Source organism: Sorex fumeus, unplaced genomic scaffold, assembly GCF_029834395.1.
Source record: "Sorex fumeus unplaced genomic scaffold, SorFum_2.1 ptg000018l, whole genome shotgun sequence".
Classification (NCBI taxonomy): Eukaryota; Metazoa; Chordata; class Mammalia; order Eulipotyphla; family Soricidae; genus Sorex; species Sorex fumeus.
The window spans coordinates 36746230-36772564 of record NW_026606075.1 but is presented as its reverse complement, the minus strand read 5'-3'; the positions used below and the strand labels follow the sequence as shown (position 1 = coordinate 36772564).

General features: G+C 64.4%; 1 pseudogene; it reads right to left on the bottom strand.

The window, feature by feature from the left end:
• Positions 1–19582: 19582 nt before the first annotated feature.
• Positions 19583–26335, bottom strand: part of LOC130021671 (CAP-Gly domain-containing linker protein 1-like) — a 47059-nt pseudogene continuing 40306 nt past the window's right edge.

Here is a 26335-nt window from a genome sequence, read left to right as displayed (position 1 = left end):
TGCCCAGGCCTCCCCGCGCCCTAACTAGCCCTCAGACCCGCTCCAGGCCACTGCCGACCCCGGGGCTTAGCTCCGCGGTACCCGTCGGCGGAGGGCCGGGCCACGCGCCCGGGCCGCCCCGCGCCCGACCCAGCCCTCGGCCTCGCTCCGGGCTGCTGCCGACCCCAGGGCTTAGTCCTACGGCACCCACTGGCCGAGTGCCGGGCCACGTGCCCTGGCCGCCCCACTCCCGTCGCAACCCTCGGCCTCGCTCCGGGCCGCTGCCGACCCCGGGGTTTAGCTCCGCAGCACCCGCCGGCGGAGGACCAGGCCGCGCGCCAAGGCTGCCCCGCACCCGGCACGGCCCTCCTCCCTACTCCGGGCCGGCTGCTGACCCCAGGGCTTAGCTCCACGGCACGTGCTGAAGGCTGGGCTGCGTGCCCGGGCCGCCCCATGCCCGTACCGACACTCGGCCGCTCTCCAGACCATTGCCAACCTTGGGGCTTAGCTCCACGCACACTCCGGAGGAGGACCAGGCCCTGCTCCAGGCCGCTGCCGAACCAGGGGTTTAACTCCGCGGCGCCAGCCGGTGGAAGGCAGGTCCGCGCGTCCAGGCCGGCCGCGCCCGGCACAGCCTTCGGCCCAGCTCCGGGCAGCTGCCGACCATGGGGCTCAGCTCCACGGCACCCGTGGGCCGAGGGCCGAGCCATGCGCCCGGGCCGCACGCGCCCGGCTCGGCCCTGGGACCTGCTCCGGGCCGCTACCGACTCCGGGGCTTAGCTCTGTGGCACGCGCCGGCGGAGGGCCGGACCGCGCGCCCGGGCCGCCCCGCGCCCACCCCGGCCCACGGCCCGCTCTGGGCCGCTGCCGAACCCGGGGCTTAGCTCCGCGGCATCCGCAGGCCTAGGGCGGGGCCGCGCGCCCAGGACGCACCGCGCCTGTACCGACACTCGGCCGCTCTCCAGATCGCTGCCGACCCCAGGGCTTAGCTCCGTGGCACCCGCCGGCCGAGGGCCAGGCCACGCGTCCGGGCCGCCCCGTGCCTGTACCGACACTCGGCCGCTCTCCAGATCGCTGCTGACCCCAGGGCTTAGCTCTGCGGCACCCGCCGGCGCAGGTCGGTGCCGCACGCCCGGTCTGCCCCGCGCCCTGCCCGGACCTCGTCCCTGCTCCGGGCCGCTGCCGACCCTGGGGCTTAACTCCTCGGCACACTCTGGCGGAGGACCGGGCCATGTGCCCGGGCCAAGCCGCTCCCGTAGGTACCCTCGGCCGCGCTCCGGGCCGCTTCCATCCCCGGGTCTTAGCTCCGCGGCGCCAGCCAGCGGAGGGCAGGTCCACGCGCCCGGGCCGGCCGCGCCCGGCACGCCCTTCGGCCCAGCTCCGGGCAGCTGCTGACCACGGGGCTTAGCTCCGCGGCACCCGTGGGCCAAGGGCCGGGCTGCACGCCCGGGCCGCCCCGCGCCCGGCACGGCCCTTGGACCCGCTCCGGGCCGCTACCGACCCTGGGGCTTAGCTCCAAGGTACACGCGAGCCTAGGGCTGAGCCGCGCCCTGGGGCCGCCCCACGCCCGGCCTGGCCCTGGCCCCGCTCCAGGCCGCTGCCGACCCCTTAGCTTAGCTCCGCGGCGCCAGCCGGCGGAGGGCAGTTCCGCGCGCCCGGGCCGCCCCGCGCCCGGCACAGCCCTCGGCCCGGCTCCGGGTTCACTGCTGACCCCGGGGCTTAGCTCCATGGCAACCCACGGCCGAGCGTCGGTCCGCATGCCCGAGCCTCCCCGCTCCCGTCCCGACCCTCGGCCTCGTTCCGGGCTGATTCCGACCCCGGCGCTTAGCTCTGCGGCACCAGCCGCAGAGGGCCGGGCCGTGCATCTGGGCTGCCCCGCGCCCGGCCCGGCCCTCGGCCCCTTTCCGGGCCGCTGCCGACCCCGAGGAATAGCTCCGTGGTCCCATAGGACCGAGGGTCGGGGAGCGCGCCTGGGCCGCCCCACTCCCGGCCCGGTCCTCGGCCCCGGTCCGGGCCGCTGACGACCCCGGGGCTTAGCTGCGCGACACCAGCGGGCTGAGGGCTGGGCCGCGCGCCTGTGCCAACCCACGCCCGGCTAGGCCCTCGGCCCCACTCTGGGCCGCTGCTGACCCCGGGGTTTAGCTCTGCGGCAGCCGCGCGCCGTGGGCGTTACGCGCTCCAGGGCCACACCGCGCCCGGCCCGGCCCTCGGACCACCTCCAGGCCGCTGCCGACCCCGGGGGTTAGCCCCGCAGCACTCGCCGGCGGAGGGCCGGGACTCGCGCCCGGAACACCCCAGGCCCGTCCCCGCCCTCGGTCCCGCCCCGGACCTCTGCTGACCCCGGGGCTTAGCTCCACGGCATCCGCCTGCCGAGGCCGGGCCGCGTGCCCGGGCCGCCCCGTGCTCGTACTGACACTCGGCCGCGCTCCAGACCGCTGCCGACCCCGGGGCTTAGCTCCGCGGCACCCGCCGGCACATGATGGTGCCGCGTGCCCGGTCTGCCCCGCGCCCTGCCCGGCCCTCGTCCCTGCTCCGGGCCGCTGCCGACCCTGGGGCTTAGCTCTGATGCACGTGCCGGCAGAGCACCGGGCCACGTGTCCCGGCCGCCCTGCTCCCGTCGGGACCCTCCGCCGCACTCCGGGCCTCTGCTGACCCTGGGGCTTAGCTCCGCGGCACCCGCCGGCGGAGGACCGGGTCGTGCACCCGAGCCGCCCCGCTCCCCTCCTGACCCTCGGTCGCGTTCTGGGCCGCTGCCGACCCTGGGGCTTAGCTCTGCGGCACCCATCGGCGGAGGGCCAGGCCTCGCGACCGGGCCACCCCACGCCCGGCCCGGGCCTTGGCCCCGCTCCAGGCCACTGCCGACGCCGGGGTTTAGCTCCTCGGCACAGAACAGCGGAGGGCAGGGCCGAGTGCCAGGGCCGACCTGTGCCCGGCTCAGCCCTCGGCCCTGCTCTGGGCCGCTGCTGACCCCGGGTCTTAGCTCCGCGGCACCCACCGGCGCAGGACCGTGCCGCATGCCTGGTCTGCCCCGCGCCCTGCCCTGCTCTCGTCCCTGCTCTGGGCCGCTGCCAATCCCGGGGCTTAGCTCCGCGGCACCTGCCGGCAGAGGACCTGGCCACGTGTCCCGGCTGTCCCGCTTCCGTCGGAGCACTCGGCCGTGATCCGGACCGCTGCCGACTCTGGGGCTTAGCTCCGCGGCACCCGCGGACCGAGGGCGGGGCCGCGCGCCTGGGCCGCCCTGCGCCCTGCCCGGCCCACGGCCCGCTCTGGGCAGCTGAAGACCCCGGGGCTTAGCTCCGCGGCACCCGCAGGCGCAGGACGGTGCCGCGCGCCCGGTCTGCCCCGCGCCCTGCCCGGCCGTCGTCCCAGCTCCGGACCGCTGCCGACCCCGGGGCTTAGCTCCGCGACACCCGCCTCAGGAGGACCGGGCCGCGCGCCAGAGCCGCCCTGCTCCCGTCCCGACCGTCGGCCGCGTTCTGGGCCGCTGCTGACCCCGCGGCTTAGCCCTGCGGCACTCGTCAGCGGAGGGCCAGGCCTCACGACCGGGCCACCCTGCGCCAGGCCCGGCCCTTGGCCCCGCTCTGGGCCGCTGCCGACCCCGGGGCTTAGCTCCGCGGCACCCTCCGGCGCAGGGCCTGGCCACGCATCCGGGCCGCCCAGAGCCCTGCCAGGCCCTCGGGCCCGCTCCGGGCCGCTGCCGACCCCGGGGCTTAGCTCTGCGGGACATGCCACGGAGGGCCGGGCCGCACGTCCGGGCCGCCCCGCGCCCGGCCCGGTCCTTGGCCCTGGTCGTGGCCGCTGATGACCCCGGGACTTAGCTCCGTGACACCAGCGGGCCAAGGGCCGGGCCGCGCGCCTGGGCTGCCCTGCGCCCCTGCCCGGCCCTCGGCCATGCTCTGGGCCGCTGCCAAACCTGGGGCTTAGCTCCTCGGCACACAATGGCGGAGGGCCGGGCCGAGCGCCAGGGCCGATCCGTGCCCGGCTCGGCCCTCGGCCCCGCTCTGGGCCGCTGCTGACCCCGGGGCTTAGCTCTGTGGCAGCCGCGGGCCGAGGTCAAGACCGCGCTCCTGGGCCGCACCGGGCCCGGCCGTGGCCTCGGCCCCACTCCGGGCCGCTGCCGACCCCGGGGCTGTGCTCCGCAGCACCCGCGGCCCGAAAGCCGGGCCTAGTGCCCGGGCCGCCCCTTACCCGTACCGACACTCGGCCACTCTCTAGACTGCTGCTGACCCCGGGGCTTAGCTCCGCGGCACCCACCGGCCGAGGGCCAGGCCGCGCGTCCGGGCTGCCCTGCACCCATAACGACACTCGGGCACTCTCCAGACTGCTGCCGACCCCGGAGCTTAGCACCGCGGCACCCGCGGGACAAAGGCAGGGCCGCGTGCCTGGGCCAACCAGTGCCCGGCCCGGCCCTCAGCCCCGCTCCAGGTCACTGCCGACCCCGGGGCTTAGCTCTGTGGCACCAGAGTGCCGAAGGCCATGACGCGTGCCTGGGCCGCCCCGCGCCCGTACCGACACTTGGCCGCACTCCAGACCGCTGCGAACCCCAGGGCTTAGCTCCACGGCACACTCAGGCGGAGGACCGGGCCACGTGCCCTGGCCACCCCGCTCCCCTCGGTACCCTCGGCCGCGCTCCGGGCTGCTTTCTACCCCGGGTCTTAGCTCCACGGCGCCAGCTCTGGGCAGCTGCTGACTGCAGGGCTTAGCCACGCGGCACCCGCCGGCGGAGGGCCAGGCCACGCACCCGGGCCGCCCCGCGCCGGCCCGTCCTTCGGACCCGCACCAGGCCGCTGCTAACCCCGGGGATTAGTTCCGCGGCACCTGCCGGTTGAGGGCAGGGAGGCGCCTGGGCCACACCGCGCCCGGCCCAGCCCTCGACCCCGACCCAGGCCGCTGCCGACTCCGGGGCTTAACTCCGTGGCACCCGTGGGACGAAGGCCGGGCTGCGTGCCTGGGCTAACCTGCGCCCGGCCCGGCCCTCGGCCCCGCTCCAGGCAGCTGCCGACCCCGGGGCTTAGTTCCGTGGCACCAGCGTGCCAAAGGCCAGGCCGCGTGCCCGGGCCGCTGCCGACCCCGGGGCTTAGCTCCGCGGAACCCGCCGGCCAAGGGCCGGGCCGCGCGCCCGGGCCGCCCCGCGCCTGGCACGTCCCTCGGTCCCGCTTTGGGCGACATCTGACCCCGGGGTTTAACTCCTTGACACCCCCCAGCCGAGCGTTGGGCCGCACGCCCGAGCCGCCCCGCTCCCGTCCCGACCCTCGGCCTCGTTCCGGGCCGCTGCAGACCCCGGGGCTTAGCTCTGCGGCACCCGCCGGCGGAGGGCCGGGCCGTGCGCCGGGCCGCCCCGCACCCGTGCCAACCCTCGGGCCTGCTCCGGGCCGCTGACGACCCCGGGACTTGGCTCCATGGACCCCGCCGGCGGAGAACCGGGCCGTGCGACCGGGCCACCCAGCCCCCAACCCGGTCCTCGGCCCCGCTCCTGGCCGCTGCAGACCGTGGGACTTATCTCCGCGGCACCCGCGGTCCGAGGGCTGGGCCACGCGCCCAGTCCACCCCGCGCCCAGCACGGCCCTGGCCCCACTACGGGCCGCTGCCAACCCAGGGGCTTAGCTCCGTGGCACCCGCCGGCAGAGGCCCGTGCCGCGCGCCAGGGCTGCCCCGCGCCTGACCCGGCCTCATCCCCCCTCCGGGCCGCTGCCGACCCCGGGGCTTAGCTCGGCGGCACCCGCCGGCAGAGGACCGGTACGTTTGCCCAACTGCCCCGATCCCGTCCCGACCATCGGCCGCGCTCCGGGCCGCTGCCGAACCCGGGGCTTAGCTCCGCGGCACCCACGTGCCGAGGGCCAGACTGCGTGCCCGGGCCGCACCGCACCCGGCATGGCCCTCGGACCCGCTCCGGGCCGCTGCCGACCCAGGGGCTTAGCTCTGCGGCACCCGCCAGTGGAGGGCCGGGCCGAGAGCCTGGGCTGCCCTGCGCCCGGCCTGGCCCACCTCCCCGCTCCTGGCCGTTGTCGACCCCGGGGATTAGCTCCGTGGCACACGCTAGCGGAGGGCCTGGCCACGTGCATGGGCCAACCAGCGCCCGGCCTGGCCCTCGGTCTCACTCCGGGCCGCTGCCGACCTCCAGGCTTAGCTCCGCGGCACCCACAGGCCTTGGGCAGGGCCGCGTGCCAGGGCCGCTGCGTGCCCCGCCCGGCTCTGGCCCCGCTCTGTGCTGCTGCCAACCCCGGGGCTTAGCTCCGCGGCACCCCCAGGCGGAGGGCTAGGCCACGCGCCCGGGACTCCCCGCGACCGGCCCGGCCCTAGGACCCGCTTCAGGCCGCTGCCGACCCCGGGGCTTAGGTCCGTGGCACCCGCGGGACAATGGCCGGGCCGCGCGCATGTGCCGCTCCACTCCCGTCCCGACACTTGGCCGCGCTCTGGGCCGCTGCCTACCCTGAGGCGTAGCTCCGCAGCACACGCCAGCAGAGGGGCTGGCCATGCACCTGGGCCGCCCAGCGCCCAGCCCGGCCCTTGGCCTCGCTCCGGGCCGCTGCCGAACCCGGGGCTTAGCTCCGCGGCCCATGTGGCTGAGGGACAGGCCGCGCGCTGGGGCCACCCCGTGCCCGGCCCGGCCCTGGCCCCGCTCCGGGCCGCTGCCGACCCCGGGGCTTAGCTCCATGGCACCCGCGTGCCAAATACCAGGCCGCGCGCCCGGACCGCACCACGCCCGGGCCGCTGCCGACCCCTGGGCTTAAGCTCCGCGACACCAGCCGGCGGTGGGGCCGGGCCGTCCGCCTGGGCCGGCCGCGCCCGCCACGGCTCTCGGCCCCGCTCCGGGCCGCTGCCGACCCCTGGGTTTAAGCTCCACGGCACCCGCGGGACAAGGGCCGGCTGCGCGCACCGGCCGCTCTGCTCCCGTCCTGACACTCGGCCACGCTCTGGGCCGCTGCCGACCCCGGGGCTTACCTCCGCGACCCACGCGGGCCGAGGGACGAGCTGCGCGCCGGGGCGCTGCCAACTCCAGGGCTTAGCTCCACGGCACACGCGGTCCAAAGGCTGTGCCGCGGGCCAGCGCTGCCCCGCACCCAGCCCTGCCCTGGCCCTGCTCTGGGACGCTGCGTACCCTGGGGCTTAGCTCTGCGGCACCCGCGTGCCGAGGGCCAGGCCGCGTGCCTGGGCCGCACCGTGCCCGGCCCGGCCTTCGGCCCCGCTCCGGGCTTCTGCCGACCCCAGGGCTTAGCTCCGCGGCACCCGCGGTCCGAGGGTCGGGCTGCGCGCCCTAGCCACCCCGCTACCGTCCTGACCCTCAGCCGCGTTCTGGGCTGCTGGCGAACCAGGGGCTTAGCTCTGCGGCACCCGCCGGCGGAGGGCTGGGCCACACGCCCGGGCAGCCCCGCGCCCGGCCCAGCCTTCGGCCCTGCTCCGGGCCGCTGCCGAACCCGGGGCTTAGCTCCGCGGCACCCGCGTGCCGAGGGCCAGGCTGTGTGCCCGGGCCGCACCGCGCCCGGCCCGGCCTTCGGCCCCGCTCTGGGCCGCTTCCGACCCGGGGCTTAGCTCCGTGGAACCACCCGGCGGACGGCTCGGCAGCATGCCCGTGGCGCCCCGCGCCCGGCCCGGCCTTCGGCCGCTGCCGTCCCCGGGGCTTAGCTCTGCGGCACCCGCGGTCCAAGGATCGGTGGAGGGCCGGGACGAGAGCCTGGGTGCCCCGCACCCGGCCCGGCCCACCTCCCCACTCCGGGCCGCTGCCGACCCCGGGGCTTAGCTCCGCTGTACCCGCCGGCCGAGGGACGGGTCGCGCGATTGTGCTGCCATGCACCCGTCCGGCCCTAGGCCCCACTCCGGGGCGCTGCCGACCCCGGGGCTTAGCTCCGCAGCACCCTTGGGTCGAGAGTTAGGGGCGCCCCGTGCATTGTCCGGTCCTCAGACACGCTCATGGCCTCTCCGGACCCCGGGGCTTACCTCCGTGGCAACCGCCGGCGGAGGACGCGGCCGCGCGCCTGGGCCGTACTGCGCCCGGCCCGTCCTTCGGCCCCGCTCCGGGCCGCTGCCGACCCCTGGGCTTAGCTCTGCGGCACCTGCCGGCGGAGGGCCAGGCCACGCGCCTGGGCCGACCAGCGCCCAGCCCGCCCCTCGGGCTCGCTCCGGGCCGCTGCCAACCCCGGGGCTTAGCTCTGTGGCCCACTCGGGCCGAGGGACGGGCCGTGCGCCGGGGCCACCCCATGCCTGATCCGGCACTCGGCCCCGCTAAGGGCCGCTGCCAACCCCAGGGCTTAGCTCCGCGGCACATGCCAGCGGAGGGCCTGGCTACGCGCCTGGGCCGCCAAGCGCCCGGCCCGGCCCTCGGCCTCGCTCTGGGCCCCTGCCGACCCTGTGTCTTAGCTCCGCGGCACCCGCCGGCCGAGGGCAGGACCACACACCTGGGTCGCCCAGCGCCCAGCCCGGCCCTCAGTCTCACTGTCGACCCCGGGGCTTAGCTCCGCGGCCCCCGCGCCCGAGGACAGGCACCATGCTGGGGCTGCCCCGTGCCCGACCCGGCCCTCGGTCCTGCTGCGGACCGCTGCCAATCCCGGGGCTTAGCTCCGTGGCACCCACCAGCGGAGGACCGGGCCGCGCGCCCGGGCCACCCGCCCCCGGCCCGGTCCTCGGCCCCGCTCCGGGCCAATGCAGACTGTGGGATTTATCTCCGCGGCACCCGTGTTCCAAGGGCCGGACTGCGCCCAGGCCGCTCCGTGCCCGGCACGGCCCTGGCCCCACTACGGGCCGCTGGCGACCCTGGGGCTTAGCTCCGAGGCACCCGCTGGCGGAGGACCGTGCCGCACGCCTGGGCTGCCCCGCGCCTGACCCGGCCTTCGTCTCCCCTCCGGGCCGCTGCTGACCCCGGGGCTTAGCTCCTCGGCACCCGCCAGCCGAAGGCCAGGCCGCACGCCTGGGTGACCCAGTGCCCAGCCCGGCCCTCGGCCCCGCTCCGGGCCGCTGCCAATCACTGGGCTTAGCTCCGCGGCGAACGCCGGCGGAGGGCCAGGCCACGCGCCCGGGCCGCCCCGCGCCCTGCCCGCCAATCGGCCCCGATCCGGGCCGCAGCCGCCCCCGGGGCTTAGCTCCGCAGCACATGCGGGCTGAGTCCCGGGCCGCGCGCCCGGGCCTCCCCGCGCCCGACCCCATGCTCGGCCGGGCTCCGGGCCGCTGCCGACCCAGGGGCTTAGTTCCGTGGCACCCGCAGCTGGAGGGCCAGGCCGCGCGCCCGGATCGCCCCTTCTCCGGCCCGGCCCTGGGCCCCACTCCTGGCCGGTGCCGACCCCGGGACTTAGCTCCGCGGCAGCCGTGGCCGAGGGCCGGGTGCGCACCGGGTCGCCCCGCGCCGGTCCCGAAACTCGGCTGCGCTCCGGGCCGCTGCCGACCATGGGGCTTAGCACCGCGGCACCCGCCGTCGGAGTGCCGGGCCGCGAGCCCGGGCCGCCCCACACCCGGCCCGGCCCTCGGCACCGCTCCGGGCCGCAGCCGACCCCGGGCCTTAGCTCCGCGGCACCCTCCGGCGGAGAGCCGGGCCTCGCGTCCTGGCCGCCCAGCGCCCGGCCCCGCCCTCGGCCCCGCTCCTGGCCGCTGCCAATCCCGGGGCTTAGCTCCGCAGCACCCGCCGGCGAAGGGACGGGTCGCGCCCCCCGTGCCTCCCCACGCCCGGCCCACCCCTCGGCCCCACTCCGGGCCGCAGGCGACCCCGGGGCTTAGCTCCGCGCACATGCGGGCCGAGGGCCGGGCCGCACGCCCTGGCCGCTCCGCGCCTGGCCAGGCCCTAGGCCATGCTCAGGGTCGCTGCCGATCCCAGGGCTTAGCTCCGAGGCACCTGCCTGCCGGGGTCTGGGCCGCGTGCCTGGGCCACCCCGAGCCCGGCCCGGCCCTCGGCCCCACTCCGAGCCGCTGCTGACCCCGGAACTTAGTTCGTGGCAGCCGTCGGCGGAGGGCCGGGCCCGCTCAGGGCCGCTGCCGACCCCGGGGCTTAGCTCCGTAGCACCCGCCGGCGGATGGCAGGGTCGCACGCCCGGGCCGCCCCGCCCCCGGCCTCGAATTCGGCCCCGCTCCGAGCCGCTGCTGTCCCCAGGGCTTAGCTCCGCTGCACCAGCTGGCCGAGGGCCGGGCCACGCGCCCGGGACGCCCCGCTGCCCCGCTCAGGCCCGCTGCCGAACCCGGGGCTTAGCTCCGCGGCACCAGCCGGCCGAGGGCCGGGCCACGCGCCCGGGCCTCCCCGCTCCCCCACTCCGGGCCGCTGCCGACCCCGGGTTTAGCTCCGCGGAACCCGCAGGCGGAGGGCCGGGCCACGTGCCCGGTCCGCCCCTCACCCGCCCATCATTCGGCCCTGCTCCGGGCCACTGCCGAACCCGGGGCTTAGCTCCTCGGCACCCGCCAGCCGAAGGCCAGGCCGCATGCCTGGGTGACCCAGTGCCCGGCCCGGCCCTCGGCCCCGCTCCAGGCCGCTGCCGATCACTGGGCTTAGCTCCGCGACACATGCCGGCAGAGGGCCAGGCCGCGCGCCCGGGCCGCCCCGCGCCCGGCTCGCCCCTCGGCCCCGCTCCGGGCTGCAGCCGCCCCTGGGCCTTAGCTGCACAGCTCATGCGGGCCGAGGGCCAGGCTTCACGCACAGAGCTCTCTGCGACCCCTCTCCGGGCCGGTGCCGATCCCGGGGCTTAGCTCTGCGGCACCCACCATCGGAGTGCCGGGCCGCGCGCCCGGGTCTCCCCGCACCCAGCCCGGCCACTGGCACCTCTCCGGGCCGCGGCTGACCCCGGGCCTTAGCTCCACGGCACCCGCAGGCCGAGGGCGGGGCCATGCGCCTGGCCGCCCCGCGCCGGTCCCGACCCTCGGCCGTGCTCCGGGCCGCTGCCGTCCCCGGGGCTTAGCTCCACAGCACAAGCCGGCGGAGGGCCGGGCTGCCCAGCACCCAGCCCGGTCCTTGGCCCCACCTAGGGGCGCTGCCGACCCCAGGCCATAGCTCCGCTGCACCCCCCGGCAGAGAGCCGGGCCTCGCACCCTGCCCGCCCAGCGCCCGGCCTCGGCCTCGGCCCCGCTCCTGGTCGCTGCCAATCCCAGGGCTTAGCTCCGTGACACCTGCCGGTCGAGGGCCGGGCCACGCGCCCGGGCGACCCCGTGCCTGGCCCGGCCCTCAGCCCCGTTCTGGCCACTGCCGACTCCGGGGCTTAGCTCCGCAGCATCCGCCAGTGGAGGGACGGGTCGCGCGCCCTGGCCGCTCCGCGTCTGGCCAGGCCCTCGGCCGCGCTCGGGGAAGCTGCCGACGCCGGGGCGTAGCTCCGTGGCACCCGTCGGCAGAGGGCCAGGCGCGCGCCGGGCTGCCCCGCGCCGGTCCCGAAATTCGGCCGTGCTCCGGGCCGCTGCCGACCCCGGGGCTTAGTTCCGCGGCACCCGCCGGCGGAGGGCCGTGCCATGTGCCTGGGACGCCTCACGCCCGGCCCGCCTCTTGGCCCCGCTCCGGGCCGCAGCCGACCCCAGAGCTTAGCTTCGCGGCACATGCGGGCTGAGGGCCGGGCCGCGTGCCCCGGCCGCTCCGCGCCTGTCCAGGCCCTTGGCCGCGCTCGGCGAAGCTGCCGACGCCGGGGCGTAGCTCCGTGGCACTCATCGTCGGAGGGCCGGACCACGCGCCCGGGCTGGCCCTCGGCCCCGATCTGGGCCGGTGCTGACCCCGGGGCTTAGCTCCGCGGCACCCACGGGCCGAGGGTCGGGCGCGCACCGGGGCGCCCCGCGCCGGTCCCGAAACTCGGCCGCGCTCCTGGCCGCTGCCGACCCTGGGGCTTAGCTCCGCGGCACCCGCCGTCGGAGTGCCGGGCCGGCGCCTGGGCCGCCCCGCACCCGGCCCGGCCCTTGGCACAGCTCCGGGCCGCAGATGACTCCGGGCCTTAGCTCCGCGGCACCCGCAGGCCGAGGGCCGGGCCATGCGCCTGGCCACCCCGCGCCGGTCCCGACCCTCGGCCGTGCTCCGGGCCGCCGCCGTCCCCTGGGCTTAGCTGCATGGCACAAGCCGGCGGAGGGCCGGGCCGCCCCGCACCCGGTCCGGTCCTCGGCCCCTCCTCGGGACGCTGCCAACCCCGGGACATAGCTCTGCTGCACCCTTCGGCGGAGAGGCGGGCCTTGCGCCCTGGCCGCCCAGCGCCCGGCCCCGCCCTCGAACCCGCTCCTGGCCGCTGCCAATCCCAGGGCTTAGCTCCGCGGCACCCGCCGGCCGAGCGCCGGGCCACGCGCCCGGGCGACCCCGTGCCTGGCCCGGCCTTCAGCCCCGTTCCGGGCCACTGCCGACCCCGGGGCTTAGCTCCGCAGCACCCGCCGGCGGAGGGACGGGTCGCGCGCCCGGACCTCCCCGCGCCCGGCCCGCCCCTCGGCCCCGCTGTGGGCTGCTGCCGATCCCGGGGCATAGCTCCGAGGCACCCGCGGGCCGAGGGCCGTGCCACGCTCCCGGCCGCCCCACACCGGTCCCCACCCTTGGCCGCGCTCTGGGCCGCTGCCGACCCCGGGGCTTAGCTCCACGGCACAGGCCGGTGGAGGGCCGGGCCGCCACGCACCCGGCCCGGTCCTAGGCCCCGCTCCGGGCCGTTGCCAACCCCGGGGCTTAGCTCCGTGGCACCCACGGGCCGAGGGCCCAGCCGCGCTCCCGGGCCGCCATGCGCGCGGTCCGGCGCTCAGCCCCTCTCTGGTCCGCTGCCGAACCCGGGGCATAGCTCTCGCTTCACCCGCCGGCAGAGAGCCGGGCCTCGCGCCCTGGCCGCCCAGCGCCCGGCCCTGCACTCGGCCCTGCTCCGGGCCGCTGCCGATCCCGGGGCTTAGCTCCGCGGCACCCGCCGGCAGAGAGCCGGGCCGCAGGCCCGGGCCGCCCCACGCCCTGACCAGCCCTCGGCCCCACTCCGGCCAGCTGCCGACCCCGGGGCTTAGCTCCGCGGCAACTGCCGGCTGGGGCCCGGGCCGCTCGCCCGAGCCGCCACACGCCTTGCCCGGCCCTCGGCCCGCTCCGGGCCGCTGCGGACCCCCTGGCTTAGCTCCGCAGCACCCGCCGACGTAGGGCAGTGCTGCGCGCCCGGGCCGCCCTGCGCCCGGCACGGCCCTTGTCCCCGCTCTGGGCCGCTGCCAACCCCGGGACTTAGCTCCGCGGCTCCCGCCGGTAGAGGGCCAGGCCGTGTGCCCAGGCTGCCCAATGCCCGGCCCGGCCCTTGGCCCCGCTCCGGGCCGCTGCCGACCCAGGGCTTAGCTCCGCGGCACCCGCGGGCCGAGGCCCGGGCCGCAAGCCCGGGACACCCCACGCCTGGCACGGCCCTCGGCCCCGCTCTGGACAGCTGCTGACCCCGGGGCTTAGCTCCGCGGCACCCGCCGGTGGAGGGCCGGGTCTCGCTGACACGCGCCTTTTGGTTTACAATACGGATATTGAAAGTTTATTATGTGTATCTCTTTACCTACTTTCAACAACCAGTTCCTGTCCAAAGTGATTTCCAACCATTTCCAAGCATTATTGCCAGACTGGTCCCTTCTCTATCCTAACTACCCTCTGTCCCCGATGCTTGTGGGAGCTTCCAACCATTGACCAGTCCTCCTGGCCCCATTTTCCTAACCTTGGATATCAATCTCATATATATGTATGCATGTATATTATTATCATTTCTGCTCAGGGGACGCAGCTGTCAGCAAAACACCTGTGAGTGATCTCTCGCTGTGTGTGTGTCTCTCTCTCCCCAGAGTTCTGGAGCCCAGCAAGCACCGGACTGTCATCAGTGATCATCAGAGAAACTGGCTCCCTGCAGCTGCCCCATTTAGGGGCCCCCGAGAGCAAGAAATCAGACCTTCACCCGCACCCCTCAGCTCAGAATGCCCACGCCTGGCAGGGGGCAGGGACGTCCCAGACACACAGGCATCCATCTCGGCACAGCGGCACTCATCATGGAGGGAGGCACCCCCCCAGCACATCAGTCACACTCATGGGGGGCACTGGGATAGGCTGAGCTGGTGGAACGACAACGGTGACGGTTATTGAGGCAGCAATGGCAATGCCAAAGATTGTGGCGGTGGTGATGGTGGCAGGAATAGCTGTCGCATGGTGCTGTGGTGATGATGCTTTGGTGGTGAAAATGGCAGCTTTGTTGGGGATGTAGTTGCGGTGATGATGGTGACATGGTGATGCGGACAGAGCTGGCGGGACGCTCTGCCGATCAGATCATGCTGGTGATCTGGTGATCATGGTCTGAGGCTGGTCATGGTCATTTTCATGGTGGTGGTAATCATGATGTCGGGCATGAAATGAAGTCATGCACAAGTTTGATGAATCTTGGTGACGATATGGTGAATTTGGCGATGAGATGGCAAGTTTAGAGACTTTTGGCATGGCTATTATGGGGGCATTTCCGTTTTGGTTGACTGTGGCACAAATTTGGTGAATTTGACAATGCTACGGCAAATTTGGTGACTTTGGCACTAGTGCTTTTGGGGTAGTTTGGTTTTGGTTGGCTGTGGCACAAATCCGGTGACTTTGGTGATGATATGGCAAATTTGGTGACGTTTGTCTCTGCTGTTTTTTGTATTTGTTTTGGTTGGCTGTGGCACAATTCTGGTTAATTTGGTGAACTGGTACATTCAGTGAAGTTTGGCATTGCTATTTTTTGCTATTTCTGTTTTGATTGGCTGTGGCACAAATCTGGCAAGTTTAATGATATTATGGAAAATTCGGTGATGTTTGGCACCACTATTTTGCTATTTGTGTTTTGTTTGAATGTGGCACAAATCTGGTGAATTTGGCACACGGTGCTAAAATTTGGTGAGGTTTGGCACTGCTGTTTTATATTTCCGATTTTGGTTGACTTTCACAGATCTGGTAAATTTGGTACACTGTGGCACAAACATGGTGAATCTGGTGTTGGTATGGTGAATTTGGTAAGGTTTGCCACTGCTGTTTTGGGGGAGGTGTTTCCGTTTTGGTTTGCTATGGCACGAATTTGGTGGGCTTGGTAACATTGGGACAAATTTGGTGAAATTTGGTGGCTGTATGGTAAACATGGCCATGATACTGGCAACGTCGGCAATCTAATGCAAGGATTATGATGTCTTTTTATCGAAAAAAGATTTTCAATAAAATTCTTCAGTAAAATGTTTTTATTGAAAGAAAGTTAGAGAAATGTGAGGGGGTGAGAAAGAGATCACGGGGGGCTGGATGAAACAAGGCAGACAGGGTCACCTGGGGGCAAAGGCAGGGGTGGCCGGCCAGATTTTGACTCCCCGGCCTTTGACTAAGCTGCAGTTCTCGCAAGCTGCCACAGGAGGGCGCGCTTCTCGCCGGGGGGGGGGGGGGGTGATCTGGCCAGATCTTGATTTGATCCAGCTCTTGTCTAAGCTGCAGTTCTGCCGAACTGCCACGGGAGGGCGCCCTTCTCGCTGGCGGGGGTGGCCCTGGCCTGATCTTAATGTTCCAGCTCCTGTCTTAGTTACAGTTCTCCAAAGATGCCACGGGAGGGCGCGCTTCTCTCTGGTAGGGTGGCCCTGGCCTGATCTTGATTCTCTAGCCTGCGTCTGAGCTGCTGTTCTCCCAAGATGCCACAGGAGGGCGCCCTCCTCGCTGGCGGGCTGGCTCTGGCCTGATCTTGATGATCCAGCTCTTGTCTGAGTAGAGTCTCCTGCCCCTGCGCCTGGCTCTCCTCATCCGGGCCCCTTGGAGTGGGGAGGGTTGAGTTTCTCTCCCCCCGCCCCGCCCCGCCCCGAGCAGAGCCATAGCAGCTGAGGACCTCTGGAGCCAGCCACGGCCATGCTGGGCCCACTCTCCACACGTCCGGACGGGCCTCATGCATGAAAGAACTGGCAGAGGAACCCAGGCATGCGGGTCCCAGGGCTGAGGTCTCCAAGTCTACTCAGATCGGGACTGGGCCTTCTCCACCCAGACCCCTTCCCCATCTTCCAGTAGGTAAACGTCACACCCACCAGCTGCCGCAAGGGCCAGGTTGGTCCCATCAACGGCCAATATCCAGAGACTATAAAACCCAGCTCCCGGAATAATGACATCTTATTATCGCGTTCTTACTTTGGAGAACCCGGCAGGATAACCGAAAGTATCCTGCCCACATGGCAGAGTCTGGCAAACTTCCCCTGTCGTACTCAATATGCCAAATACCAGTAATCATGACGGGGCTCATTCTCCTAATCCTAAAAGAGCATTGAAATGGCTCTTTTAAAATCTCAGGGCTAGGAAGAAGGAGACGTTACTGGTGCCTGCTCAAGGAAATCGACGGACAACAGGATGATCCTGATCCTGGTGTATATTATGGGCTGGAGCAATAGCACAGCGGGTAGGGTGTTTGCCTTGCACGCTCCGCCCCTCTCGGAGAGCCCGGCAAGCTGCTGAGGGTATCTCGCCCACATGGCAAAGCCTGGCAAGCTACCCATGACGTATTCAATATGCCAAACACAGTAACAAGTCTCACGATGGAGACGTTACTGGGCCCGCTCAAGCAAATCGATGAACAGCGGGAGGACCATGACCATATATATTATATTCCACAAAATGGGTGTTTACTTATATTTGTGAAGGGACTCGGGAACCATATCCAGCAGTGCTGAGGCTCCTCCGAGCTCTGCTCAGGCATCACTCCTGGAGGGGATGCTGGGGACCATATGAAGTGCCAGGGAAAAGAATCTGGGTTTGCTGCTTGCCAGGGCTCTCTCTCCAATCTAGAGTTTGCTGACTTACAACGTAGTATTACAGAATATACACAGTACGATGTAATATTTGGATATCCTGCAAAGTAACCATGATTCATGTATAGACCGTTTGAATTCCCTACCATAGATTCTAAAGTCAAGGACTGCTATTGGGGATTATGTAGGCTAAAAGTGATGGTCTTGTTCAAGCTCTTTCTCCAGAAAAATCAACCTGAGGACACGTGCGTCAAACGTACAGGAGTTGGTGTTTATAAACATCTTTGGATCTGTTCATTTTGTGTTAAAAATATAGCAACTTCCAGTTTCTTTCCCAGATTTTATGGATTGATGCTGCTTGCACTGCATGGTGTCCCTTTAATTTCTTCTTGTGAAATAGCTATGGAGAATCACTGAAGGTATTCATTTTAGGCTACGTTGGTTAGGAAGCTTTGCAATAATACAATAAAGATTTTGTTTTGGTTTTTTTTTTTTTTGCTTTTTGGGTCACACCTGGCGATGCACAGGGGTTACTCCTGTCTCTGCACTCAAGAGTTATTCCTGGCGGTGCTCAGGGGACCATGTGGGATGCTGGGAATAGAACCCGGGTCCGCTGCGTGCAAGGCAAATGTCCTACCCGCTGTGCTATCTCTCCAGCACCCTGTGTAGGGTTTTTTTACCTTTAAACCTCACCAGTGGTTCTTTTTTTTCATTTTTTATAATTTTATTTATTGAATCACCATGATAGCAGTTACAAAGCTTTTGGGTTTAAGTCTTGGTCATAAAATGAAACACTGGTACCTTCACCAGTACCCATTCTCCACCACCAAAACCCCTAGTATACCCCCACCCCACACCCTCCACTTACCTGTGGAGGAGATGATTTCCACATTACTCTCTCTCTACTTTGATTACATTCAATATTTTGACACTGGATCCACTATTGTTATTTGGGATTTTTATCCCCAAAACTCAGATCTCCTGAAAAGGCAACAGTAGACAATTTGTTTTCTATTCCTGGTTATGAATAACATATGATGTCGTGTGGCTGTAGTAGTGCCTGCGATATTTTGAAATTCCAAAATTGTAACAATGAAATCTGGAGGGATTTCCTACCAAAACCTGCTGGGTTCCGAGACTTGTTCCTGAGTCTCGGGGATCATGGCCGTTAAGCAGATTGATCGGGGGCCAGAAAGGCCGTCAGTGGGCGGCGACTAGGGGTCTTGTTGGGATGGGGAGGAAAGGGCTGGTCCCACCCCCATCCCGTGAGGCTCCACGTGTCTCATCACTGAGGGCCCAAACCTGACTGTCCAGTGGCCTCTGGAGGATGGCGGCCACCGAGCTGCCAAGGGGGAGCAGGTGGAGGGACAGCACCCTTTCCTCCCCGGAATGGCCGGGCGACAGTAACCTACTGCAGGGTCTGGATGAATTTCTGCCAAAAGCCACTGGATTCCGAGATTTGTGTCTGAGTCTGTGGGATCATGGCCGTTAAAGAGATTGATCAGAAGCCAGAGAGGCCGTTTGTGGGTGACGACTTGGGGTCTTGTTGGGGAGGAAAGGGCCAGCTCCACCCCCATCCCATGAGGCCCTACGTGTCTCATAACTGTGGGCCCAAACCTGACTGTCCAGTGGCCTCTGGAGGATGGCGGCCAGCGGGCTGCCAGGGAGAACAGGCCAAGGCACAAAATCTATTCCCACCTGGGGTGGCCCAGCGCCTCTAACTTACTGCAGGGACTGGACACATTTCTGCCAAAAGCCGTTGGGTTTCGAGATTTGTTTCTGAGTCTCTGGGATCATGGCCATTAAGCAGTTCAATCAGGCCATGCCTCCAATTATATAGCTGAACTGGAAGTGGTTTGTGGGTGTATCTCCCACATACCTAACTTTTGCCTGTTTACTTTCTTGGTCAACTCTGCCCCAAGTTATTGGGGTCTGGCCAAATGCACGGCAGCAATTTGGGGGTACCTGGAAGTCTGAAGGCGCCATCAGGCTGCTGATGCACTCGCCTCACAGGTACAGACTGACCTGCTGGTGGCACCATACCCCCAACCCAGTGCTTCTTAGGGTTTACTCCTGCCTCTGCACTTAGAGATTACTCCTGCCAGGGCACAGATGACTGGATGGGATTCCTGCCATTGAACCCAGATCAGCCACATGCGAGGTAAGTACCCTACTCACTGCACTATCTCTTTAGCCCAAGATAAACGCTTTTAAGAAAATGGTTTACAGACCCAGAGCAATAGTGCAGCTGGTAGGGCATTTGCTTTGGCCAATCTGGCTTCAATCCCTGACATTCCATATAGTCTGCCTGAGCACTGTCAGGAGTGATTCCTGAGTGCAGAGCCATGAATAAGCCCTAAGACATCACGAGGTGTGGCACAAACATAAAGAAACAAAAAGAAATTGGTGTATCAGAATTCCATTGTAGAAACTGTTTGACTAATTTGACTCCATATTTCTTGATTGCTAGCCAAAAATCTTTTATAAATGAACCTGAGCATAATCAGTTATCACTGGCAAAAGGGAAATAATGTTATTAATGTAGATATAGAACACCTGTTTGCTCAAATTTTAATACTGCTTTACATAGTTTGTGAAACAATTTCAATCATGTTTATTACTAAAAATTTCAATAGTTTACAGATCTTTGACTGGTGAGACACCTGATAATCTCCAGAGGAAAATACATCAAAAGCATATATACAATTATAGAAGTTCTTATTATACATGTCGCCTGGATGGTACATTATTTATCACTTTTTACAGAACTAGAAAACATTCAAATGAAGATAAATAGATTCAAACTGGATGATAAACTTCTGATGGTTGAGGTCCTTCATTTAATTTTTTTGTGATAAGAAAATCCAAAAGTATTAATGTTGAATTTCTCATCATACATTCATCTAAAAGCACAGTGAAAAAAGAAAACTGTAAAGACAGTAAATTGGTTATTTTAGGTGTTTCACAAGTAGCTTGTTATCTCATGCATCAACAGCTGGAGATTTCTGCACAGTGCAGAGAATGGTGTGGCCGGGACGAAACTGTTGTTGTCATAATTGTTGAGGTCGTCCCAGTTCCCGTCGAGAGCCGCCTCGGACATCATCTCCACTTTCATCTTGAGGTTCTGATTCTTTCTTTGGAGCTCCACAATCACGGAATTCAGGAAATCAATCTGTGTTAAAGGAGAGCGTGAGATGGTGAGCCATCTGCGGGAGCCATTGGAGCCCACCACAGAGGTGGCTGGGCCCCGGTTCCAGTCCCTGCCCCAGGGTTTGAGGCAGCCAGAGCTCCCCTCTCCCTTCCTGAGCGCAAGCTCCTGGGTACCCCAGGGAAGACCCCAGGAGGACATGCTGGGCCCCCTCGGTTCCTCTCAGAGCAGGGAGTCAAGAGGGCCTTCCCTCTCCTACAAAGACAGACTCACTTCTTTAAAATCCACGGGGGGAAAAAAATCCCACTTTACAAAAGCAAGCATTACTGTAGGCACAATCATGTTTCATTTAAAAAATGGCGGGTTTGTGTCTGAGTGATAGCACAGCGGGAAAGGTGCTTGCCTCGCACTCAGCCAACCCAGGTTTGATCCTTGTCATCCCATAGGGGCCACCGGAGAGCTGCCAGGAGTGATTCCTGAGTGCAGAGCCAGGAGGAAGCGCGGAGTATCGCCAGGTGTGACCCCCAAAGGAAGTGTAAAGAAAACCAGAAAAACAGACTGATTCTTTTTCTCCCTCGGGGCAAGTTCTGATGAGGAGTCTCTGAGAGGGCCCAGGCCCTCCCACACTGGAGCCAAGAAACGATTCCCACTTCCTCCGAGACATGGTCCTGTTGGGAGCTACCGTTCAGGAAGAGGGAAAGGCCAGAGCAGGGATTCAAATCTAGAGGGGAAAGCCAGACACGCTTACACGTGGACACACCCGGACACACACACAGACACGCTCCCCAGTGCTTGCGTGAGCACACACACATGTTCACACATGCACACACACTCACAAATGAGGAAGATAACAAAGCATTTGCTGCTTAGGAGGAAAGTCTTGGCGGCAGCAGGAGGCACAAGCAGAAGCGGAGGCAAAGGAGAGAGAAAACAAGGCCAGCGGGTGCTTAAAGGAGAGAGAAAACAAGGCTCGCTGGGCTCCTCATGCCCAGGACAGTGAGACACCCCGGGCAGCTCCGGGCTCGCCGCCCCCACTGGGCAGAGCTAAGTCCCAGGAGCCGTTGGGTGTCTGGGACAGAAGCTGAGATGGCCCCTCCATTAAGCACAGGAGACATGAAGTCAAGTAGCCCAATATAAAGGAAATTTCAGGTGGAGCAATTCTGTTTCTAGGGGTTTATCCTGGATTAATTTCAAATTTGATGAAATTACAGCAATCCATAGAATAGAATAGTAAGCAGCTATTAAGAGAGCTAAGCTCAGACCATTTCATGTAAAATGAAAATATTTAAGTCAAAAAGAAAACATTTAGGGCTTGGCTTACATATGATTATAAACATATACATCTACTTTTATGAAAAAATAAAAAATGATGAAATAATTGTTTACTTGTCTGTGGGGTACTGGAGAAGGACAGTTCAGAGTGAGATTATATAATATACATAGACTTAACACACTGGCTAATGGTTTTCTTTTTTGAGCAGAAATAATTTTATTGGGAATGTCCAAATAGCTTTTCTTCTGAAACTGTGAAACCAAGAATCTTCCCTCCAGAAATACACAGATGCATGGAATGTGCACGGAATGCCCAAGGTTTCAGAAGCAGACGCTGGAAGGACACACCTCATCCTTAAGTCCAGTATCCCAGACCAAAAGGGCGAGGATTCAAGAATGAAGTGAATCGGGTGTTTGGAGGATCCACTTGGGTTGTGAGATGCATGCTGAAAGTAGACTATAGACCGAACAGGGTGGTGAACTCAATTCCTCTTTTGCAAACCACAAGATCCAAAAGGAGAGAGAGAACAAAAGGGAATGTCCTACCACAGAGATGGGATGGGGGGGATGAGGTGAGGGGGGTTGGGGGGTGGGAGGGTTACTGGGATCATAAGTGATGGAGAATGGGCACTGGTGGAGGGATGGGTACTTGATCATTGTATAACTAAAATCCAAGCACAAAAACTTGTAAGTCCACAATCGTACCTCATGGTGTTTCACTAATAAAACTTTAAAAAGAAAAAGAATGAGGTGAATCTATTTAATACTCATTGCAACGAAAACTCCTATGAGCAAACAAACAAAAAAAGCCCCCATTTTATTCCTAAATGCATAAACTTAAACATAAATGCATTTTATTTATTTATTTATTGATTTTTGGGTCAGACCTGGCGATGCACAGGGATTACTCCTGGCTCTGCACTCAGGAATTACTCCTGGTGGTGCTCAGGGAACCATATGGGATGCTGGGAATCGAACTCGGGTTGTCTGTGTGCAAGGCAAAAGCCCTACCCGCTGTGCTATCACTCCAGCCCCCATAAATGCATTTTAAAGAGGAAAAGAAGATGCTGAGATAATGGTCAATATTTAATGTTCAAATAAAAAAACAATCTGTCTGATTTGCGTTTCATTTTGCGAGGGATTGGGGGGTGGCCGTGCTTGGAGACACGGGGACCAAGTCTGGAGAGTCTCTGTCAAGACCAGGCCCGATGTCTCGATGCCACCCAGCCGACCTGCCAAACGGGCTCTTCCATCACCCCTTTACACCGCTCTAACGGTGAGAAAGGACAGGCCTGAGATCAGCAACCTCTGACCCGAAACTGGATCCTCAGACACTCGGACACACTGCCTTCGCCTTCATGCTGACGTTGACTTGCTCTGACCCTCGTCTTCACTCTGTTCTGAGACTTTCACACACCTCAGGAGGGTTCAGAAGTGGCAAAGTGTGGGTTGGCGATGGGGCCCAACATATCAGGTGCCTCCGTGTGTATGCATGTTGTGGGGGGGGGGCACTGGGTTCCATCCCAGCCCTACACCCCAGAGACATCAAAAGATGGTGAAGTTCGTACAAATAACCGTGTCGAGAAACAGAACTCAAGCCCTTTAGTATAAAACAGACTCAGGAGCACAAAGTCATTCTTCCGGTCAAAATTCTTATTTTGGGTGGTGAGGGCAAAGTAGATTCACAATTCAACTCTTTTAACTATGAAAAGCAAAAGTGCAGTCGAGAGATGGGCTCAAGTGGTAGACTCATGTGGGGAACGGCTCCAGTGGCCCCAGAACCCCAAAGACTAAACTTGAACCCCATGTCGGTGGAACAGTTTCCTTCTTTCCTCTTTTTTTTTTCTAGGCCTCACCAGGCGGTTCTCAGAACTTGTTCCTGACTGCACTCAGGGGTCACTCCTGGAGGCCCTCAGGACCCTATGCCAGGCCAGGGATCAAAGCCCCATCAGCCTCAGGCAAGGTGAGTGCCCTACCAGCTGCTCTCCTAGTTCTCGGGCCCCCATGTTTGCATTGTAATCCACAGACAAACGCTTCGCGCGGGCAGGATGAACCTCTGGACCTCCGAGTCCAAGCTGCGCCTGGGAGCATGCAATCAGGCAGTTACGTGTTCTGGCTGCGAGGCTGATGCTGGTGGTGCCAGCTGGACTCACACAGAGACACAGTGGGAGGCGACAGGGAGGGGAGGAGTTACACCATCACAAAGCAGTAATAAGACACACTGGAAAAGGTCCCTTTTCCTTCTGAAACCACTCAGGAGACAGAGAACCGCAAAGCACATGCTGACTCCGGCATGGGCCTTCGCTCACACCCAGAAGTGTCACACTGCTGAAATGAGGCCTCTGGCAGAGCTCACCGCGGGCACCGCGGCTGGCCTGGGATGCGACTCCGGTTCCAGGCACAAGATGTTCTCAGACACAGCAAACACACAAGCCCACGGAATCTGGGACTCAGGCAGCTGATTTTTCTCCTGGTGCCATGGCAGCGGCAGCGGGGACACAGACAGGAGAGTGATGACATTTTTGCCAAATCAGAGCCTAAACCGAGGACATGGAAAAACAGGATAAAATATCAGAGGGACTGCATTAGTTCATACTTCACCCTGAACAGAGACAAAGCTTGTTCGTTATAAAAGCCAACAACTTCAGAAGTACTCGTGTAGGTCATTGAGAGAAAAGAAATGAGGACTGAGCAGTGCCTGCCCAAACAACCCCCCACAGCCACACACTCCCACAGTCCGAAATTGCTGCCACGGCCCCCATGGGCAAGACTCCATCTTCTCGGGGTGGACCCCGTGGAGAAATTAAATGGATGCAAACTCAGGTATACAGGATTTGTGACTGAAATCTCCAGGCTTTTTCAGAGTTGGGATGGGCTACCTCCCCCCTCCCCCATGTCCTTGTACTTCCAGAAGCCTCAGCAGCTTTTGGACATCCACAATCCAAAGCTGCCACCCAGACAAAACATCAACTCCAGTAGTACCTTCCCGACAAAAAGACTTAACTTTCTGACATCTCAAACTCTAAAACACTGATAAACCAGTAGTAGCACACCAGATTGGAGAAGGAACCAATCTCGGTTAACAAAACAAACACAGGAGGCTGAACCTATCACAACATCTTACAAGGACTCAATGTCCCCATAAGATACAACAATTTATTGGTTGGTCCATGGCTGGAAGCCTGCCCCAAGCGCTGGGGAGAAGGCAGTTGGGAGAGAGAAGGGATCATAGGACAGTGACAGGAAGAAATGATCACTGGGTAAGATCTGAGTGCTGAAAGTCCTGTAAGGAACAGAACACGATGACCTCTCTGTGCCTGTATTGCAAAACATCACACCCCAAAGGAGAGAGAAAGAAGAAAGGTGCCTGCCTCTAAGGCAGGGTGGAGGGGTGTCGGGAGGGAAACTGGGTGGGAAAGGTATGCTGGTGGAGGGATAGGGGCGGGAACATGGCGCGACTGAAACCCGATCTTGAACAGCTTTGCAATGGTGCATCTCATGGTGATCCTATGAAAGGAACTTCAAGAAAATAAGTGAGGGCTGGGAGGGTCGGCCCCCTGGGGTTTGCATGGGGCGGGGGATGCAGGTTCCACCCCGGCACCGCAGTAGTTCCCCCCATCACCGCCAGGGGTCCGTAGTGAGCGGAGCCAGGAGCAGTACCTGCGCTCCAGGTGTGCCCCGGTCCGCAATACAAAGAGAGAGAGATGAGAAGAGTGGGGTGGCCAGGGCGATAGGCGACAAAAGCCGAAGAAAAACAAAACAACAAAACAAAACAACAAAAAAACACCAAACTGCGGGAGAAAGGAAAACAGTCTGAAAGAGCCCGAGAGAGGGGGGTGCACCCTCTGCGCCCTCGGAGCCCCGGGGCAGGGCTCTGCACGGAGGCGGGCCTGCAGGCACGGAGGGAGATGGCCAAAGGGAAACAATGTTTTAGCGGGCAGGGCACTAGCCGGCTCGCTACTCTCAGCACGCGGCCCGCCGATCTCCCGGGATCCCTCTGGGCTGAGCTCTGTCCCAGCGCGCGGCACAGGTCAGCCCTGCGCGTCCTCGCGCTGCCCCGCCTGCACTTGCACAAAGGGCCACTCTGAGCCCCCGCGATGCCCCGCGATGCCCCGCGAGCGGGCACCAAAGGGACCGCGTGGTTTCCCGACAAGACCCCAGAAAAATCCTTTCTGGTCTTCCCGGAGCAGGGACTGCGGGTGGGGAGCGAAGGGGGTGGCGGGGGTGGGGAGGGTGGTGTTGGGGGGGATCTGGCCTTTCTGCAATTTCTCCAGGAGGGTCCAAAGCCCCCACTCCCCACCCCGGCAACCACTGGGTCAAAGTTCCCTCCCGCAGAGCAGTGGGGGTGGCTCCCTCCCGGGGCGCCAAGTTTTGGAACTCTGAGCTCCACCTGGGAGCTGGAGGGCGAGGGCTGAGTGTTGGCCCTGAAATCAGGAAAAGTTGGGGCGGGGGAAGGGGGGCGGGGGCAAGCAGCCTCTGGGGCCCTCCTGCGCCCCTGCCCGGCCCGGAGAAGTCCCCGGACACCCTCCACCTCGGCATGAGGCGTGACTCACGGGTGCCACCGGCCACCCCCCACCCCTCCTCCGGGCTGAAGCTGGGGGGCTCGCCCGCTCGCCCCAGGCACGCGGGGGTCACTTGGCCGGCCCGGGAGGGCACATGGGAATGAGCAGATGGAGCGGGAGCCCCCGCCCCCCCTGCCCCGAGGCGCGGGGAGGGGGGCTATGCCCTGGCCCTTAACGCAGCAGCCCCGTTGGGCTATTCTTCGGGCCCATCCCGGGGCGCTGGGTCCCGAGGAGGCCAGAACTGGCTAATGTTTTAAATGCTGAATGTCTTAGTCAAAAGTGAAGCGTCATGAAAACACAAGGGCCACCCTCTCACCGCCCACTTGGGGTCCTGGCTGTCACGCCCCTGATCTGCCTCCAGGCACCATCTCAGGCCATCAACAGCCTTGATCCTGAGACGCCCAAAGGAACCTCAAAATAGATTAGCTCCCTACAGAGATGTCTCTGGACCCTAACCATTTACAATTTTAGAATTCCAGAAGACCTCTCATGATATTCATAATAGGCAATAGAAAATAAATGATCTAGCATCTGCCTCTGGCAGGCAGGCTTGAATGGTGGTGGGGAAATTTGAAATAAGCGTGGTGAGAAGGTGTAAGAGTGGTGGGATTGGTGTTGAAATATTGAATGTCAATCAAATAATGTGAACAACCTTTTGAAACAACAAAAACAACAACAACAAAACCCAACAAGGGCCAGAAAAATAGTATAGGTATTTGCTTTGTACCCCACT